We start from the raw sequence: 22,059 nt of genomic DNA, 5'->3' as shown, positions 1-22,059 counted from the left end.
GAGGCTGAGAACTCTGTGGACCACGACCTTCTAATCTGCAAGCAGTCACGGAGGGACCACGGAGGATTGTGCTCCGAGATGCCCGGGATCGCCGTGGGCTCAGGGGATGAGCGCTGCCAGAGCGATGTGTTTAGAGTTGGCCGTGACTCCGGGCATCTTCTCCAAACAGACCCACATTGCTTGCTGTGCTCTTCCAAGATCCCACCTGAACGTGGGCTCCGGCCCTGATTCCAACGATATCCCGTGGAAACATCCTTTACCAAATGAAACCTGTTATTCTCCAGAGGCCCTGGGAGCCCTGGGAGCAAGGTCTAGCGAGGCTGGCAGGAGGCAGGGCCGGGCAGGGGTGCAGTGGCGGGCTGTGGGAGGAGGGCAGGCTCCGGAGCCAGGTGTCAGGGTGTGGGCGGAGGGAAGGGCAGGGCAGTGAGATGGAGAGGCAGTTGGTGGGCGGGGAAGGCAAGAGGAGGAAGCATGAAGCAAGTTTAAAAATGCATTTGTTTACTCTTTTCCTTTGCGCTGGAGCAAAGGCAAGTGGCAGTGGGCGTGTTTCACATCTCTCGTGGGTGCAGGGCGGGGCTGTAGGGGGCGGGTTTCTGCACTGGAGATGGGTCTGCAGTGGGCCAGGCACTCTCACAGCCCTGGGATGTCACCTGAGCCCCTCCCACCGCCCTGGCATAGAGGGTGGCAGGCTGGAAGTGCAGTCCACTGGTGGGGGTGTGGGGCGTTGCGAGGGTGTGGGACTGACAGAACAGTGAGGGTGTGGGACTGACAGAGCAGCAGAGAGCTTTGGGGCCCGCGGTGGTGGCAGCCTGGCTCCGCGGGCTCCCTCTGAGTTGCCAAGCTGAGCTGGTAGTGGCTGTGACTCATGCCTGGAACAGCTGCTTTGTGCGCGATTACCTTCTGGGGAAGGAGCAGATGATCCCGCAGGACCAAAGTCCTTGTGATCTGAACAAGAGAGGAAGACATTGAGGACAACGTGCCGGACACAGGCTTGGCTGGTGATAAGGGGATCTGAGGGCCCTGGAGCTGGGCGGTACAGCCAATGCCTCAGAAAGGCCAATTGAGTGAGAGCAATTTTTACTGCAGAAGTCCCTGCGCAGAAATACTGAAATCTGCTGTTTCAGAAAGAATGGCACTCTTCCCAGCCGCAGGGACTGGGGCTGGGGCTAGGACTGGGAGGCTGAGGGGAAGCCAAGAGCCTGGGTCTCTGCTTAGTACTCGCCAGCCACCTTTGTTGCTTCCAGCAGGTCCGTGGGCAGTGTTCTTCCCAACTCTTCTTTTGCACTGTCCCTCCAGGAACACTTCATCTCTCTGAGTTTCGATGGCGCCATCCATAAAACAGCAATGTATCCGTTATCACTAATGTCAAGGGTCAGGCGGATCAGTCTCATGTCAGCAACTAGAGGATTGGGGACTGATATGGAGCCTCTCTGATTGACTCATGAACCTCCCCCTTGCTGCAGAGGAGTGAATGTCTGCGTCTGCTTAGTTTGGCAGGTCCTGGTTTCATCTAGAATGGTGGTTGTCATTGTGTGTGTGGGGAGAGGGGTATGGGGGGAGGATGGCAAGCTTCCTAGAACACATTTTGCAAAAACTAAGGACAATTTTGGTTATCACAACTGGGAATGGGGAAAGGATGTTCCTGGCATCTGGTGGGTTGAGATTTGCGATGCTGGTAAACATCCTACCAGGCACAGGGCAGCCCTTCATAATGGAGGATTGTTACTGGCTGTTGTGGAGCCTAGTTTTGACCCATCCTGGCCCCATGTACTGTAGGCCTTCTACGTTAGAATCTTTAAGGGACTCCATTGCCAGGTCCCTGTCTCTTAGACTGGCTGGTTGGGTTCGAGATGCCAACCTTTTGGTTAGCTGCTGGACACTCAACTGTGGTGTCATCAGGAGTCTAAATGAAGAATTACTTGGCCCCCAAGTAAGTCACTTACTGAGACCTCCCAGAGAGAAGGGGTTGGGTACCAAATATCCCAATTTCTCACCCATCAAGTCAGATGCCTTCATCAGAGCACACTCATGGTTTGGGAAGGAAGGGAAATGAGTTGGGGACACAGGGCCAACCTCAATTCTACTGGAACAGAGACTAGTAGTGTTGGATACCATCTCTGGTCACCCCCAGCCTGGGATTGACCTACTGATTTGGCTGTTTTGCCTTATGTCTTTCAAGGAGTAGCTTAGGGGGTTATGAGTTGGACTGTTCACTGAAAGGTCAGCAGTTTGAAACCACCGACTGCTCCATGGGAGAAAGAGGCGGCTTTCTAATCCCGTGAAGATTTCCCATCTTAGAAACCCACTACTGTCCTTCTGGGTTGCTATGAGTCGGGATCAACTAGAGAGCAGTGAATATTTGAGTGTGTTTCTGCAATTGTGGTTAATGTCTCACGTTGGTACCCTTACATATGACAGAATGAAAGACTGGGCCATCCTCGCGTTTATTGCTGGGTTTGAGCTCGTTGTAGCAGCCTCTGCATCAACTCATCTCACGGAAGGGCAGCTCACCCTCTCCTTACCATCCGTAAGGCCCTTCTCCAGAGATAGGTCCCTTCTGGTGATGTGTCCTAAGTGAGTGAATGTCAGCAGCCTTGTTGTTAAGGCATACTTGCTCTAAGACAGACTTGTCTGCTTCTGTCACCAGAACCCATTCAACGCCAGAAGTGGCAAGCCAGAAAACAGCAGCCTGTTTGGAGCTGACCTTCAGGGTACAGGACCTTGGCACAGACCTCAGCAGCAGAGCAGGTCTCTCCCTTGAGGGGTGGGGTGACTTGGCTTGGCAGGGTGAGGCGCTCATCCACAAGGAGACACATGAGCTGCGGGGGTCATTGTCCACACCTGGCTCTTCACTCGCAGTGCCAGGATGTCAGATTCCCACTGAATAGGCCAGAACTACAACCAGGAGGCAATTATCCTTGGATCTGAAAGATGTTTCCCAGTGAGAATAAGCCTGTGCCTCTTAGTGAAAAAAAAAATAACAGCTTTACAGCGAAAGATGCACAAACAGGGAAGAGCCTGTTGGCTTTTCTGCTTTGGATTACAGGAAGCTGCTCGGCCTGACAGTGGGATGGAAAGTATATATAGTGTGGGGACCAAATGTGCAATGGAATCTCCTGCGGAGATCTGCATCGATGTGGTAAGGAACAACAGCAGTGCTTCGGCTGCCACCCCTTCTCTGAGCTCTCCTTCCTCCCACTTGGCCTCCTGCAGGAAAACCAAGCACAGCCAGCCAGGGAACCACATCAGAAGGGGTTCTCTGAGAAAGGGGAGCTGACTGGGATGGTTAAAAGAAGAACAAGAAGTTCAGGAGAACCAAGCTGTAGGCTCCCAGGGGTGTCTGTCAAAAGCACCAAGCAGAACAGCTTGGTAAGGGAAGCTCTGCTTGTATCACTTCCTGAGCTGACAAATCAAGGCCTGCCCAGCTTACCTCCCATCAGATTCTGTGTGGGGGACTCAGGGCCGGGCTGTAGCCCTGCTGCAGAGGAGGCTGAAAACCATGCACAGAGAGCTCTGTGCTGTGGATCGATTAACTTGTGCCTTTCACTCAACAAACAGGTAAAGAATCCAAAGCTGTGATGACCTTGTTTGGAAACAGGGGTTTCCTTTTGTTATGTTCTGGACCCTTCCCTGAGTAACACAACTCAACGCAACTCAACTCAACTCAACTCAGTGCCATTGAGTCCATTCCAAGGTGGGTTCTACAGCTCATCCCTTGAGTTATACACAAAGGGAAGAACCATCACAGGCTAAGAAATGCCCACAACTACTGACAAGGTAGGATTTATGGAGCTGAGCTCCTGGTTTGCACCGGTAGCCCCCAGAACGCTCGCTCTTTAAAGCCACCCGTTTGTGGTGGCTTTGTGATGACAGGACTCGGTAACTAAGACGATGACAGTGAAGGTTTTCCCAACAGGAGTGACCACGTTACAAAATCCCAGCGAGCAGGAGGCATCCTATAGCAGGAATGTATGCCTCTTCTCCAATTGTTCAGAGCCTCTGACCTCAGACCGATGGACCCATCTGATGTCTGCTATCCACATGCTTTGACCTGTGGGATCGGAACTTCCTCCGTTCAGAGGAGGATGACTCAGGAGCCACAGTGGCAATGACTGCGGGCTCTCCAGTGGATCATTGTCAATCCCAGCTTTGACCTTCCCTCACTCAGTCTGCGTCACAGGTATTTCCTGTCCATTAATGTCCAGCGGCCCACTCTACTGGAAACCTAGATATCAACCAAAATGGAGAAGCCTGGATATCAACCAGAACAAAGAAGCCCAAGTATTTTTCTCCCTTGTCCCTGGCCTCTGCAGGAATCTCTGCATTGCCTGTGTGGCTCCAATGTCTACCAGAAAGGCCAGCTATCACTCCAGTGCTGCATCCTTCCTCTGCCCCTCTGGTCTGGGGTGGTGACACGGGCAGATGGTCTTCCTGTGACCCAATTTGGCTTCTTGGTTCTTGAAGCACGTGGTTCCTTCCCTCTGGCTTCTGGTTGGCACTGGCTCACATGTTCATTCCCCTTCCGCGTCTAGGCCGGAACTGTAGCCCCCTCTCCTTGGAAGGTAGATGCTGCCACTGCCTTGCTTTGGCTAATGGAATGAGGGCAAAAGTGACCTGTGCCACTTCTGGGTGGGGTTTTAAGATGGAGTATTCTATGCTCCCTTCTGCACCTGGCAGTGTTGGTAGAAATTCAGGTTGAGGAGGAGACTGACAGTTGAGGTCCTGTTGTGTGATCCCCATGTGCACAGATGACAAGTGATGTGAAGGAGAAATAGACGTTCATGTACCATGTCTGCATGCATCCACATATGTGCACACATGCATTCATGTACACGCATGTATGTGTGCGCCTGTGTGTGTGGGCTCAGCTACAAAGATATTTTAGTTACTGGAGCATAAACGTTTTCAACGCCCCCTCATGTTATGGGATAATTGTGTCCCAAAATGACACAGTGAAGTCCTCACCCCAAGGACCTACATACATGACCTTGCTTGAATGTAGGGTCTTGACAATGTTATCAGCTAGGTGAGCATGAGTTCACCGTGCCGGAAGAGGATGGGCCCTAATCCTGTTTGACTGGTGTTCTCCCATAGAAAAGAGACACAGATAGTGGGAACGAGCTCATGAGAAGCCAGCAGCGGAGTCTAGAGTGATACTTTCCCAAGCCACCGAGTGTGCGTGAGGATCCTCCCACAGAAAGACTGCAGAAAGAGTACAGCCCTGCCAACACCCCGCACTCAGACATCTGGCCTCCAGAAATGTCAGACAAACCGCTTGTTTAAGCCACCCAGCATGTCGTAGTTTGTTATGGCCGCCCTAGGAAGCCAATACCAGTGTCACCGAGTTGACTCCAACTCATGGTGCCCTCCTGTGCGTCAGAATAGGACTGTGCTGTCTAGGGCTCTCAGTGGCTGGTTCTTTAGAAGTAGACTGCCAGATTTAGGGACCTCTTGGCGGTGAGGGGTTATTGGCTTGAATGTCCCATTTTTCAGTAAGAAGATGAGTTTGCTATCCATTTGCACCAACCAGGGCCTCCAGAACACACAAACAGGCCTCTTTATGATGTGAGCCCACTGAGGTCTGCCAGACCCTGGGCTGGATCTGAGAGGCAGAGAGCTAGGGAGACATAGCCTCTGAGGCTTGCCACTGGGAGAGCAATGCCTGCCTGTGTGGGAGCTAAGAGTCACCTCGCCCCTTCCCTATGAAACGCCGCCAAGGGAAGGGGCTGCATGGCCGAAGGGCAGCCGTGGCTTTCCATGGCTTAACACAGTGTCAGAGGTGTAATAGCTACTCCGTAGTGGAGGGGCAAATGATTAAAAACCACCCAGATTTAATCAAACTCACGTAATGTGCACTGAGTGTAATTGGTTTTCTCTCTTTATCTGCCACTGGACAGTGAAATGAATCTGGAATGAATCCGTGCCATTTCTTTTGCTGGGGCGCTCTGTCTGTGCAGACGACCAAGACCCCTGAATGCCTCCTAGAGCAGGTCCTTGGCTTGTGGACAGTGAAAGGGAAACTGGCCCTGTCTCTTCTCTCTGGCTAAGAAAAGACTCAGCTCCTGGGGGAGGGCAGATAAACTGGGCTCTGTTGGAAAAGGATCATTGGCTGCCCCTATAACAAGGGCCATAATTGTGTTTGGACATCGGGGTTTCTTTTTCTGGTGCGGAGCGTGTGCTAGAGTAGGGTGGATTCTCAAGCTAACCCTTCTGAGTGATGTGAAGAGCAGAGAACACCCAACCAAACCCACTGACAGCGGCTTGATTCCATTTCATGCTGTTGCCTTGGGTCTAACTCACAGGGACCTAAGTTCAGCAGGACAAAGCACCACCTGGGCCTGCCACCCTCACCATTGTTGCTATGTTGGAGCCCATTGTGGTAGTCAGTTTGATTCTTGGGTATTTGATCGGTCAAGGTTTTTGTGAATAGCTGCCATTTATGTTGTTGAAGAAAGGTCTGTACTGTGCTTGTTAGGTGCCGTTGAGTTGGATTCAGCCCATAGCAACCCTGTGTACAGCACAGCACTGCCCACTCCTTTATCCTCACAATGGTTCCCAGAACCATGTCTGAGACCATTGTTACAGCCACTGTGCTCCTCTTTTTCACCGCCCCTCTGCTTTACCAAGCATGATGTCCTTGTCCAGGGATTAGCCTGTCCTGACAAGTTGTCCAAAATGCGACTCATAGTGACTTTATTAGACAGAGTAGAACTGCCCCATAGGGTTTTCAGAACTTGGTAAAAACAGACTGCTACATCCTTCTCCCAAGGGCCAGCTGGTTGATTCATATCTCCGCTTTTTCAGTTAGCAGCCCATTGATTTCACCACTGCCATGCCATGGCTCCTCTTTGTTGGGTGATCACAGACTCTCCTTGGGTCAGGCATACAGTCCATTTCAATTAGTGGGGGAAGTGATGATGTCCTACACACTGCAGGTAACCTCAGAACCCCTCCTTCCTTTTTGGTTGCCTATGCATGAACATACGCCCATCTCAGAGAGGGAGACCGAAGTTGAAACCGCCGAGAGCCGTAGTGAAGAAGCAATAGGCTTCGGAAGGCTGGAAGTCTATAGCTGGCTAATGGGCACGGCTTGTTGCTGTTAGTTACTGTTGAATCGGCTCTGACTCATGGCAACCTATGGAAACAGAAGGAAACATTGCCAGGACCCATGCCATCTTCATGGTCATTGATAAACCTGAGTCCATGGTTGTAGCTTTGTGTAGGGCCTTTGAACCAAGTGGACTCATTTTCAAGAGCTTTATTTGACATGTGGTCATGCCTCATGGGGTGCTTGTTGGCTCCTTTCCAAAGCAGATCCCCAGGCTCTCCTTCCTAGTCTGTTCTTAATCTGAAAGCTGTGTTCAAACCTGTCCACCATGGGTGAGCCTGCTGGTATTTGAAGTATGACAGCAAAATACCAGTTACTGCAGTGTGACAAACTGGTAGGTCAGTGGAAGGGGCATGAATAGTTTACTAATTTTCAGACCCTATTGAACCTCTGTCATCCCCTCTCCTACCTCCTTCTCCCTTTGGCATATTTGGTTCCTCGTGGCCTCTTGTGATTCTAGCTCCTTCTCTGGTTATTTTACCTTCTTTCTCTCATTCCTTTCTTTTAAAATATATCTACTTTTCCTATAGAGATTTGTGCTATCTTTCTATCTCTTCCTGCCTATTTGTTTTATTCTCTCTCTCTCTCTCTCTCCCTCTCTTTTAAGGCTTTGTCATGGCTCTTTACATTTCAATAATGTGGTGTAAATATACTTTAAAGTAATATATTTATTAAGGAATAAAATTGTTGTCAACTAAACATTAAAAAATGTTACCTCTTTTTTTTTCTTTTGAACATTTTAACAACGACACCCTCATATACGTATGAAATATCGCAGTCTATCCTCATAAATGCCCCAACATCCATCACAAGGGTCGGGGGGTGGGATGGAGTCTCTACTTGGCTACCAAAGGATCCAACAAAATCTAGCATTTGCAATAAAACTGGATAATACAACTTAACTTTCTTCTTCATACGAGAGCATTTATGAAGCTCTGGCAATTGGAACTGGCGCTAGTATTCTTTTATCGATCATATCCCTTCGTCTCCAGACGATGCACAGCGCACACTGGCCCCATAAATGAATATTTAGCAAAATGGTATTTCCCATCAATATACAGATTAAGACAAGCGCAGATGAGCGGTGTGGTGCTGGCAGCATTGCTGCTACGGGCTGTCAATTCACATACTTTAGAAACGAGCAAGGTGAAAAATACTACTAGCATCGACTTAGTAAAATGTTACCTCTTTTAGACTATACACAGGGGCCTCATAAAGTTCATGGGAAATTTTCATTATATTCGAATTCCATTTTCCCATGAACTCTTTGAAGTCTTCACATGTCTGGCCTGCTTTGAGGAGGGAAAGAAAGAAAAGAAGGGAAAGGAGGAGGCTGACGTTGACCTGAGCAGTGGGCAACGGGTTCATGGCACTCCCTCCCTGCTCTGGAGGAAACATGCGTGGCGGAACCCCCACCCCCATGATGCTACATGCTCCATGGCGATATGAGGCGATCGAGATCCATTCTAATTAAACACAGAGATGTTCTAGTGACCAGATGGTTCCTGCTTGGCGGCTTAACAAGCAAAATGTTACTGGCTCGAGAAACCCACTCAGTGCACTGTGTCCTGGGTTTCTGGGGCTCTGTTTATTTCTCTTTTCTCCGTGGCTGGATTTGACTTTCACACCAATTTTATTGAGTAGTAATTGTATGTTAATGCTTCATTTGGAATATCAGTAGCCTCTCTTTACAAAATTATCTCTACATTTCTCTACATTTTATTATTACCTAACAGGAGTTCCAATGACCAACCCTTCCCTAGAAATTAGAACGTCTGGGGTATGAACTCACCCAGGGGCACTTCAAAAGTTAAGCCTGGTTATCACTTTCTGAAAGGTCGTGCCCTTGAAAACTCTTTGGGGAAGTTCTGCTCTCTAACACATGCAGCTACCATGAGTTGGTATTGACTTGATGGTGAATGTTCTTTGTTGGTTTGCTTTTTTAAGGTAAACTAAATATAAAGCTGTATATTATATTATTCATGAATGCTTATTGAGTATTGACTACATGCTTAGCATTTCATAACACTTAGAAGAGTTATAAATTCACCCTACCCCCCCCCCCCTCAAAACAACCACAACACCAAAACTGTTGCCATTTACTGCTAAAGTCTTGGAATTCATGCTTTGATTGCATTCATATTGTTGCATGATTGCTTACTAAGGTAAACCTGAAACACAAAACCACCCAATCAGTAGCCAGGAGGAGTGAGTCAATTACATCTGGAATCCAAAAGAGATATAAAAATCAAAATTCCATGATCAGAAAAAAATGGACCAGAATCTCTCTTCCATTGCACGCATTAAGTTTTGCAATTCAGTAAGATCAGGTAAAAAAATCACATTTACTCAACTAAAATAATCAACTTCTAAACTAAGACAACAAACCTCATTGTAAAACTGTGTGTGAATGCCCCAATTCATATACAACAGTATCTACTGTAATTCACCCGTACACTCAAGATTTAACTCCTAACCCGTGGCGTTAATTTCTAGGTGGCTTATTTTCTAGCCTCTAGAGAACTAGTGAGTCATTTATGCTGATGGCATTGCACCTAGAGATCAGCACTAAGTTCATCGCTACTGTGCTGTGGAGGGGACCAGTTGGTGATGTTCATGGTTCCACGCCATATTTTGATCATATAAGTTCATCCGTTTTGTGGTGGCCCTGGAACTTCACTACAGGCAATCCCTTGGAATAGGAACAAGATCCATAGCTAAATGTGTCTTTGAGTTTGTAGGTAAGTCAGAATAGGTGTAGACAATTCTTAGCCTTCCTTTGGTGCATTGGTAGTCTTTCCAATGATTTAAAAGCTACATGTGCAGCAAGTGAAGTAAGGGTTTTAGTGCAATGGCTTCCAAGTGAGGGAAAATTTACATAACACTCTATAGACCTTCAAGCTAAGCCAGAGATTCTCAACCAAGGGGCTTAACTGCATTTGCTGTGACTCTTGAGAAGACTACATTCTGTGACATTAGAATAATTCCACTTCCCCAGAAAGAGTCTGGGATTCTTCAAACTAAGTGGTAGGTCTTTTTAATATTTTCCAGTCTTCTAGACTAGAGGTGGGCAAAAGTGATGGATTGAAGAGTAGGGTAAGAGGGTTTAGAAAAGGAACTTTAATTACTGACGAGGGTTTGTTCTTAACCTCGTCCCTTTGGGCCACTGTTTCTCAAAACTTAAAACCAAACTCACTGCCGCTGGGTCGATGCTGACTCACAGCCACCCTATAGGACAGGCGAGAACTGCCTGTGTGAGTTTCCAAGGCTGGAACTCTTTACAGTAGAAAGCCCCATCTTTCTCCCAAAGAGTGGCTGGTGGTTTCAAACTGCTGACCTTGCAGATCGCAGCCCAACTCATAACCATTACCTACCAGTGTTCCGGACCATTGCTTACTTGGTAATTAATATGCATTAAAGATTTATATGAAATCAAACCAAGCTTGTGAATTATGAGTTTTAAAAATATAATGTAATGGACTTTTGACATTACCTTTACTTGGGGAGCTCATTGGGGGGTATCATTGACTATCCTACAGGGGAGCACTTTCATTTTAATAGCCTCTGACTTCATGGAATAGGAGGAGGAAGCAAGGCACAGTGAAAAGTGGAGACGATTAATGGTAATTTTTTTCAGGTGGATGTAATATGGTTTCCAGGCCCTAATGGCAATGGAGAAGTATTTAGTGATCTAATATATGAACTCTGTCATTAAGAACAATATGTTTTCAAAGAAAAATCTACATGAACTGTTTGGATCATATCTACAAGGCTCTTAATATTTATACCTCAACACAGGAAATTGCCTTTCTCAAGCACAGAAAGATTTACTGTAATGGATTTTTCTACTTTTCTTTCAAAAAACGCTGTGTGTATCCTGTTAACTTAGGACCTTAAAACATTAGAACACCACCATATTCAAATCTACTTACACCACATACATTCTGGCTTGTAATTGTTCTGTCTGAAATTTCTGAATTATGCCCCATATTTTCTCTTCTCTTTAGACCGGTCAGTCTAGGGCAAGTCTGCACACAGAGTCAGCTGACATTTAACTAAAAATCAGGTTAAGTTTCTTGTGGGTTCTGATCCCTATACAGCGTTACTTGTAGAATCCACTTGGACTCTTCTGCTTCATACTTTAGAACACAACTCCAGCACAGAATTGTAACCCACACAGGCAGGTACATTTTGAGTAATTCATGCACCCACTCTTCATTTATAGATATGGGTAGGTTCCAACAGTGCTTCAAGCCGCTTCCCTCCAGTTTGAGCCCCTGCTGAGAATTTTCATTTCCACCCCAGATAGAACTGGTTTCCATTTCCACCCCAGGGAGAACAAAGCCAAATCATTAGGTAAACATAGGCCTGGTGGAAAATGGGGGATGACCAGCTGAGCTCACACAATAAAGGATAACTGCCACACTGTATAATGTCCAATCATATTATTACATGATTGCTACTTCACATCACTACAAACTGCCAAACTATTGAAAATCATGGCCTAGGCAATTTGAGACATAACCTTAAGCCATCACAGTTACCATTACTCACTACCATCATTGCCTCATACCTCAGCGTTTGTTGTTGCCAAACATATTTGGTCCATGCACAAAATAGTCACACGGGAGATATTTTACTATTGCCATGAGTGTGAACTAGCACATAATGAGATTGTCGGTGAGGAAAAGGTATAAAGCACATTAACCTGATGCAGTATATATTAAATAGACCTGGATCATTGCAAGAGGGGATGGAAGTTCACATCAGGTGATCACAGAAGGATATGGTCTTTGCATGATTGCTGTGTTTTCCCAATTCAATGCCCCAAATAGAGAGCAAATTTCAGGTTACTCACTCATGGACTCCGTCAACTTGGCCATTGTTGTGGTTTCTTCTTTGTGCTTTCCTGAAAGTGACAAGAAAAGAGACCTGTGTGTAAAACTCGTCTTCGATATGTCTTGGCAAAATAATTACTTACAGCTGTCTTTTTCTAAGTCAGAATTTGATGATCAATAATTCAAGGAGTTAAAAATAATCTCACCTGACAGCTATATGAGAGAGCTTCAAAAAGTTCCTGGAAACACATGGAAGTAAAAAATAATGAATTCCCAGCCCCCCACTCCCCAACAAACTTTGTGTAGATCCCTCATATTTATAGGAAGTCACCGCAAAGAGAGTTTGAGGACATTAAAAACGTCCCTTGCTCTTGGCCATGAATGCCTGTCACGCTGGCCCTGGGGATATAATTGGAGACACACGACAAGCTCCCCAAGCCTTTTGACACGGGGTTTTGACATCCATATGTCAGTCTTCTGCTCTTCGTTTTCCCCCGTTGATGTTCCTTAGCTATTCTGAGAGATGGTGTTTTTGTAGTCATTTGGTTTCTTTTTCCTAAAAATGAAATAGAATTTGTACATCTTGCTTTGTTTCATTCTTTTTTGGGTTCCCGGAGTCTTTGGAAAGTCATTACTTCTGATGGGGTTTTAACCTTATCTATTTTGGGCTAAAAACATTTTGTCTCAACCTGGATATAGGTTATAACCCACTGAGTTTGAGAGCGAGGATGATACATACAGAAATTGAATCTGTTCTAATTAAAAATGACTTGGGGGTATTAAGAGTAATGGTCATTTCTACTGAAAAATTCTCCTTAATGTCTTCAGATTGCTTTAATTTTCTTCCTAGCATGTTTAGCAACGGAAATATGAACCATGATGATTTTACTCTTTTGCAGCTTTATTTTTTATTAAATGGATATATACCCCCTTTTTAAAAATTCAGAAAATATTGAAAACTTATACACCAGATAATATAGTTATATATTTGGCACCCTCAGAGAACCACTGCTACATTTTGGTGAACACCTATTTTATCATATGCAGATATGGAAGTCATAATTGAATTGATTTTTTATTGACATACACATCTGCTCTCATTTTTGTTTATTTTAAACAATTAGAAAATGTGAATAAGTGAGCGTTTACATTTGAGATCCCCAATTCTGTATTCAATTGTTTAAACTACTTAATTTTGTTGGCTGATTGAGCCACCCTGAGTCATGGCAAACCCATGCACCACAGGATCAGACCATTGTAATCCAGAGGGTGTTCATTGGTAGATTATTCCGAAGGAGATTACTCAGCTTTTCTTTCTAGTTTGTCTTAGTCTGGATGCTTCACTGAAGTCTGTTCAATGGCATAGCAACATGCAGCTTTGACTGATAGATTGGTGGTGGCGGCTCATAAGCTACATTGTCCGGTGCATCGAACCTCTGTCTCTTATATGGGAGGTGGGGATTTTATCAATAAAACACTCTTTCACTGCCGTCATGTCAATATTGTTTCATAGAGACCCTATACAATAGGGTGGCCCTCTGGGTTTCGTACACTGTAGCACTTAGTGAAATAGAACGTCTAATCTTTCTCCTGAGAAGCTGGCTGGTGATTTTGAATTGCTGACCTTGCAGTTAGCAGCCCAATGCCTACCCCTGATGGACTACTTCCCCTAAATATCCATACTACACATAGCATTTTATAGCTGCTCTTTCAGCCAGAGCCCAATCATGCATGTTTCTATGTGTGTTGGACAGGGTTCTCTAGAGAAACAAAACCAGGACATTTATGATTTTATATATCTATATATAGATATACACAATGTGAAGAAATTAACAGCTAATTAGTCCACAGAGCAGTACAGAGGACTCAGTTCAACTCACTTCCATGAGACTGTTAATATACTGGCAGTCTTTCAACTCATGAGGGTGCTGGGTGCAAGTCAAGGAAGCAGACAGCTGAGTCTTCTGTAGAGCAATACAGACAGTCCGACCACAGGCAGCAAACAGCAGAGCGAATTGCTAACAGTCAGCCAGGTTACAGGGTCCAACAGTCCAATAGTCCCCATCTCAAGTAATGTATGTACCAGCAGTGTGGCAAAGCAGGCTCGCAGAAACTTCAACTATAGTGACATGGTCCACGGGTTGGGTGCCCCATAGGTAGTGTAGCTTTCAAGTTGAAGTGGAGAACTAGCTAAGGCACACTAGTCTGATCATCAGAGAGCAAGAGACAGAAAGGTGAGACTCACTGAGCCATTTATCTCTTTGCCCTTCAATTAAACTGCGACCTTATTAATCCCACATGTGTTTATTGTCCGGGTTGGCACAATAAACCTGCTTATCACACTATGCATCACCGTTTTCAATGACCATGTAGTTTTCATAAATAGTCAAACCATAATTTCCTTAACCCAATTGCACAGTATTCCACCATTTGACAAAATACTATGATGAACTCCTTTGAAATCACAGTTTTGAGCACTTGTGTACCTAATAAGGATAAATTATAAGGTCAGTATGATTTGTATGAAAAGTACAAATACTAAAAATTTTGACACATATTGCTCAATTGTCCTACAAAGTTGGCATCTGGCAGTGTACGAAACTATTCCTTTATATTTTTTGCGAACTTGTCAATGGTATTAGCATTTCCTCGCCGAAACTTTGCCAAGCCAATAGGCAACAGAAGGTTCACTTACTCCCTTCTACACATGGTGAGTCTATGCACAACAGAAAATAAATGTTGACCCGTGTCCGTAATTGTGGATCATGTTGTTATCCATAGGGTTTTCACTGGCTGATATTCAGAAGTCCATAGTCAGACCTTTCTTCATAGTCTTTGTCTAGAAGCTCCACTGAAACTCTCTATGTCATCCTAGCAATACAAAGCGCTCCCCTGGCAGATGGGTGGTTGGTTGGGTCTGAGGTTTACTGACTGGTAATGAGACTTGGGTCTCATGTATGTTGCTGTGAGGTGCCATTAAGTCGATTCTGACCCAAAGCAACTTTGGGCAACAACAGAGTGAAACACTACCTGTTCCTGCACCATCCTCAGTGTTCTATGCACGAGCCCATTGTTGAAGCTACTGTGTCGATCCGTCTCCTGAGGAGCTTCCTCCTTTTGCTGTCCTTGCACTTTACTAAACGTGATGTCTTTATCCAGGGACTGCTATCTTCTGGCACCATGTTCAAAGTATGTAGGACAAAACAAAAGGTCTCATGTGTAGAAGGCAGTAATTCAACCTTGAGCTGTAACACCTCTTCAATGTACTGAAGTATAGTTAGCAAAATTATGACTTATCTTCCTAGTGCTGCTGTTCCAAAATTAGAGCATCTGGTTTGTTTGAATGACAACAGAAAACTGTTGTATGTCGTAAGTAGACTTGATTCTCCTCAATCCTATGTTCTGGGGTAAATACTGTTCCCTCCCAAATTCATGTCCTTCCCACATGCTCAGGATGTGCTTGTTAGTAACACTGCGGATGTTAGTAGCTAAGCTGAGGTCAAGCTGGAGTGGAGGGTAGTGGGAGTTTTGATCAGACGTGTCTGGCAACTTTATCAGAAGAGGAGAAGTGACACCGACACGGGCACAGATGGAAGAGGGTCATGAGATGACAGATATGGAACCTGGAGTGAGGAAGCTACAGGGCAAGGAAAGCCCTTGCTGGAAACCCCTGTGAGCTAAGAGAGAGCTTTCTTTACAACCTCAGAAGGATTGTGGCCTTGATTTTGGACTTCTGCCTCCAGAATTATGGGAGAATATATTCTATTTTTCAAATCCACCCAGTTTGTGGCAATTTGGTATAGCAGCCCTTAGGAAACTCATACAGATTTCATCACCATGAAATCTGGACACTACCTCCTACTTAAATGGACAATTTCCCTTGAGATATAAGGAACGATGGACTCAAAATTTATCATTTAATAAATGATATTTAGTCAACCACATAAGGTAGGTCAAGAAGCTGAGAAATAGCATTGGCTTAGCCCAGTAAGGGGATATAAGAATTTTGCTTAGCATAGATAGTAAGACAGATAGGCAGAGAGGTGCTTGTCATGTCATCTCAGCTCATACAGATGTGCAGACATTTGCTGAAAGACCAGTCTTTACTCATTGGATCGTACAGTTGACAAACAAAAGCAATTCCATGAGAAAAACATCAGCAACATTTGCTTCCAAACCAGTCCTTTTTGTCTCTGTATTAGTAGAGCCCCGTAAACTTTAGATTACTAACCTCAAAGTCAGCAGTTCAAACCCACCCTCTGCTCCACAGGAGAAATTTGAGGCTATTTGCTGCTATCAGAATTTACATCCTCAGTCACCATGAGTTGGAATTGACTCAAGGCTGTGCTTGCTTTTACCCCTTAACTTCTGCTGGCTTGACCAATGTAGAGTCCACTCTCTCACCCTGTGTATGAACCTGCGGCTCACTCTCCTTTGATTCCTTGGATCAGTCAGCAATTGGCTGCTGACGTCTTACTCAGTTTAGCTTCCTTCTGAGCACTCTAGTGGCGAGACCTTCCTCCAAGAGCCGGCATCCAGATTTCAGCATTATATCCTTGCAGAGAGAGACCTGTGTAGTTTGTGCTGTGTATGTCTGCTTGATACCTTGTGACCCAAGGACCCTGCTACCATTTGTACTACTCTATCTGGTAGATGACCTTTGCAGCGATTTTCACTCTGGTTTATTGGATAGCCTGTTGCTGTAGGTACATGGCCACCAGGTTGGTTCCCACTTATGGTGGCTTTGTGGGTAATAGACCCCAACTCTGCTTGTCTGCGCCATCTTCCTGCTGGCATGTTGGAATCCATTGTTGTGGCCATTGCATTAATGCACCTCCTGGAGGGTTTCCTCAATTTTTTATCAACTTTCCACTTTATCCAGCATAGTGTCCTTTTCTAGCTATTGGTCTCAGAAATCAAGCCATTGTCTACACCAGCCTTTTCCTCTTCCTTGTAGTCGCATGGAATGTTCTGGAAGAGAAGGAGGACCCTGGAATTTTATATTTAGCTCTCTCAGTTTGACTTATCTACATCATAACGTATGGTGGAAATCATGCCATATGTTTCTGTGTAAGTAGTTCAGTTATGCTATGTGATGTCTTTAAACCCCCTTATGTCCTTTCCTCATGGTGAGAAAGTTTATGTTTGCGATTTCATGGAGTGTGTACCCATAAAGAATTTATATTCCATTCTTGGTTTCCAGCAAGGTTTCTTCCTCGTTCTAAAGCCAAGAGTTTCTTCCAAAGTAAATTTCCTGGTTGTCAGATGTAACTGGGAAGAGATTTAGAATGATAACATATTGAAACTGAAAGGGATTCTTTTAGGCATTTTTAAGTCCACACCTATAGAGATATAGTTGGCAAGACTGTAGACCAAGGACGGGGTGTGATTTGCAAGAAAGGCATTTAGAGCAAGCCGGTTTATTCCCTTTATCATTCACCTCCACTCCCCCTAAAATCCAGGCTCACACTCGTGGACACACTTAGACAGAGTTTCTTATATCATAATTCCAGTGCGGTGTGTTAGTTTTCCATATTTTCCATTTCTATACTCTGTCAAGCAGGCTCCACCCCAACCATGTCCCTAACTTCCACAAATGAGTGGTGACTTCTAAATGAGTGCTAACCATTCCGTTGACTGACTGCTGTTGATGGGACATAACCACCCAGACATGCAGAGAATACTCTAAATCCACACACCCAAGGTTTCTGCTCTTTACTTCTTATCTACTGTGCCCCCACTATCCCTTTCAGCCTTTACGCTTAGCCTCTTATTCAACTCTTCTCTTTGGTCCGTGGAGTCACCATTTCATTGTGCCTCAGCTAGAAGCAGGGGCATCGCCCCACCAGCTCTTTCTTCCTCCCTCCTGATATTTACAAGACCTCAAGGTTCACCAACACCCACCTGTGAGTTGGTCAGATTGCAGCGAGTGTTTGTGTGTTGCTTGAGACTGTGGATACTACACCACTGGTGTTCCAAATACTCATGCTAGACAGGTTTCAGCAGAGTTTCCCAACTAAAGCAGATTAGCAAGAAAGGCTTGGTGATCTGCTTTTGAAAATTAGCCAGTAACAACCAACCCAGTGAACCATCGTGGTATATTTTCTGATATATTTCTGGAAGAGGAGCTCCCTAGGTTAAAAGACACTCAAATTACACAATCGTGACAACAATCAACTCAAGCATAACCAGGATTGTGGAGATGGTGAAGGACCAGGCAGTATTGTTCTCTGTGCATGGGGTTGTCATGAGTCAGAGCTGACTTAATGGCTGCTCACAACAGCAACAGCAACAAAGGCTTTGCCTGTTTTCACTCTTTCCTCTGCCAGGTACCACCCACCCTCCCTAAAGGGATTATTAATATGACTCCCACTTGCCTTTTGTGTCCTCTGCTCCACTGAAGATTTATCGTGAAATACCCCAGAGAGATCTATCATCAAAATCAAAATCGCATTGAGGCAATCCTACTTGAAATCCTTCAGTCCTTTACTTTAGGCAGGATTTGTAACCCCCGTGGTTCTTTCTTCTCCACTCATCTTATTTATAGACTCCTACAATCCAGGGTTGTTGGATAATTTCGGCAAAATACAAACAAACAAACAAAAACCAGTCTGGAGGGGAGTGGCCATATCAGATTTCCTCTGACTTCCTGTTGCCATAACAAAGGGCTCAGGCATGCCTCCATTCTCCATCTTTCGTTACCTCTTCTCACAGCAACTGCCCCTCCCACGGCACTCTACTTCTATGCTGTGTTCAATAACTCACTGCAGTGGCCACACAGAACTCACAGAGAATACGATAAGGAGGGCTCATTAGGAAAGTCCAGAGGTTACCCCAGGTCAGGATCAATAAAGAGCCCAGATACAGTCATTACTCCACAGAAACCCTTTCCTCAGCCAAGTCTGTCTTGAACTCTGCCTCTGTGAACCTGAAAGTCCACCTGTCACTACTGCTCCTCTTCTGTCTGGTTTCCTGGCCTTTGGACTTGGCTTGGCTCGTTTGCTCTATCCCATAGTCTCCACACCATCGTCTCTGACGTCCCTGGTCTTGGCCTCTACCACTTCAGACAGTGATATCAAATATTCTCTTCCAATGGTCCTGGCATTTGTGTTGTGATGGCTTTTAAACAGAGCAAAGGCTTTGATGGAGGCGTGGTCTTTGCCTTTCTGTAGACCATACCCCGAAGGAGCAAAAAAGGTGACCAGATTTTAACATTGGTAAAGCGGGACACCAGCGGGACACCATTGATAAAACTCATATCCTGGTGAAATAGCCACATGGCAGCTGAAAACTGCATACCCTAGCTTGTCGTGCATTCTTTCCAAAAAACAGGACTTTTTAAAAACGCCGTGGGACTCGGGGAAAATTGTTAAAAATCGGGACTGTCCCTCCAAAAGCGGGACATCTGGTCACCTTACCCAGGTGTGACTGGGCTCACACCATCTACTAAAACTGAAAACCTAATCCCACTTTAATCTTGTCCATTTGTATAGCAGAGAACTCTTGCCTTCCAAAATGGGATTATAGCCACAGGGATAGAGTCCAGCACTATACATCTTTACAACTATATGGTCTATACAGCACATCGAGGATTAGGGCTAGAAGGGCCATGTTAGTCGACTACATCTCACTTTCCTGACTTGGCAAGTTCTATCCCTCTGTCTGTTGTTGTTAGCTGCTGCCAAGTAGCCCTCTGACTGAAGTGACCATACACACACATAACAAAGCGCTGCCCAGGCCCGAGGCATCGGATTTTCCTTGGCTGATTTTCAGAAGGACATGGCCAAACACTCCCTCCTTAGTCTCATCGTCTGGAGGCTCCCCTGAACACCATTTAGCATCCGAGCAACATGCAAGCTTCTAATGACAGGTAGTGATCACTGTCCACGAGGTGTACTGGCCGTCAATAGCATTCATGGGAGGTGAGGATTCTACTGCTAAGCCAGCACTGTTCCTTCCCTCTATCTTACCCAAACCAAACCCATGACCACTGAGTTGATTCTGGTCCATCGCGACCTTCCATAGAGTTTCTGAAGCTACAAATCTCTATGGGAGCGATCAACCTTATCTTTCTCCTCAACGGCTGCAGATGGACCTGTACTGCCAACCTTTTGGCTAGCAGTTCATTGCTTATTTGATGGCATCATCAGGCCACCCCCAATTCTAGTTCCTTTAGGTCCACCTTATATTCATCCTGAAGAACTCTACTTGGAAACCATCTCACCTCTGCAATTTCCTCTTGGGTTTTCTGATCTCTCCTGACTTGCTTCCAAGGATATCCATGTCCAAATGTCTGCACGTATCACGTGACACATTTTGTTATGGGGTGAAGGAATCTGGAACCTTTTGAAAAGTGAAGTGTTCTACCCTTACTCCTTAATCCTGCCAACCATGCCAGCTCGACCCTGGTGGCTGGGTGGCAGAGCATGCTGCCCTGAAAGACCAGGCTACTTAACAGCCCTCTGATCCTGGGCAGGTCAGTTTACCAGCCATTTACCTAGTCCGCTCATTTAGATGTGGCTTGTTGTTTCTGGAAACGCCCCCTAGAGGTAGTCAGCTATGAAGAGGATGCCTGAGAGCAAGACTCCTGGTTTTATATATATATATATATATATTAACATTTTATTAGGAACTCATACAACTCTTATCACAATCCATACATATACATACATCAATTGTATAAAGCACATCTGTACATTCTTTGCCCTAATCCTTTTCAAAGCATTTACTGTCCACTTAAGCCCTTTGCATCAACTCCTCTTTCCTGGTAATATTTTATGGTGAAAAAGATACCAAGGGCTCAAGTAGAAAGCAACTGTTTTGAGAATGGTGATGGCAACCAATGTACAAATGTGCTTGACACAATGGATGTATGTATGGATTGTGATAAGAGGTGCACGAGTCCCCAATAAAATGATTGTAAAAATCCATACAAAGTGAACCCACTTTTGTGAAAGAAATTTCCTCCAGGAAGCCAGGGGTTCTAATTTTTTGGGGGGGGGGGTTCTAATTTTTGAGGCATGTACTTTGTTTCCTCCTTTGAAAACAAAATAAATGCAGGGATACAGGATTCTTGCTGATCTGGAGGAAAGGGCTTACTTTGGTAAGAAAACTCATTGTTCGTCCTTATTTTGTCTTTCTTGCATGGGTGCCCTTATGCTTTTGAGGGGACAGTGTAGGGGCGTCTGTAAGCCTGGCACTACAGGCTTTGTCATTTATCTGCTTAGTCACATAAAATTTTTCTTAAAATAATAAATTTTACTTTTTTATCCAATAATATATATGTGTTTTTCTAATTAAAGCACTAAAGAATTTGTAATGGAAAATAGCCACCCCTTTCTCTTTTCTCAAGGTCTCCAAGAGGCAACTACTTTCCATAATTACACCTCCTCCTTCCCCACTTCTATATATTCCCCACCATATGTCTAAATAATATGCTTATACGGGTAGCTTGCCATTTATACTTTTATATACTTTAATAGATCTTAAAAAGCCATTGTCTTCCCAACTGCAAATGGGCTTTCTCTTCAATGTACATACTCGTTATGAAGAGCCAATGAGACAATGAATGTAAGTGTGCTTAAACATGTGTTCGCAATCCTTGCTCCCTTTGGATAGCGTATGGGGGTGAGCAGAGGGCTAGGGAGAGAGCCCATTCATGCTACTGGAGGACAAGCACTGACCTCCAGAATTCACTTGTGCCCAAGATGACAAAGCGAGTTTTCTGACGCTAACAATTATTGGAGTCTACCCGCCCCCAGAGGGCTGATGGTCATGCGTGTCAGCACTGGCATCCCTGCGCCAGAGATGCCTCCACTGGAACACAAGGTGCGAGAAACACGGCATTGACTTTAAAGGTTGGTTTCTTTTGTTTTTGGAGAAACTCCGCTTAAAATTGATCATCCTACATTGATCGGGGCAACAGAAGCACTTGGGTGAACCGCGATGACCTATTTGAGTGAAACATGGCCACAGATACAGGGGAAAAAATCAAATATCATGTAAAAGCTAGACCCAACTTCCTGGGTTGAGGATGGCCCCTCACCAGCAATAAGCATTTCATTTTCTTTTTCTCTGACTGCCCTCTCTACCACGCGGAGCAATGTAACAAAG

This window comes from Tenrec ecaudatus, chromosome 2 (assembly GCF_050624435.1).
Source record: "Tenrec ecaudatus isolate mTenEca1 chromosome 2, mTenEca1.hap1, whole genome shotgun sequence".
Lineage (NCBI taxonomy): Eukaryota > Metazoa > Chordata > Mammalia > Afrosoricida > Tenrecidae > Tenrec > Tenrec ecaudatus.
The sequence above is the reverse complement of the archived record's forward strand: the minus strand, read 5'-3'. Positions refer to the sequence as shown.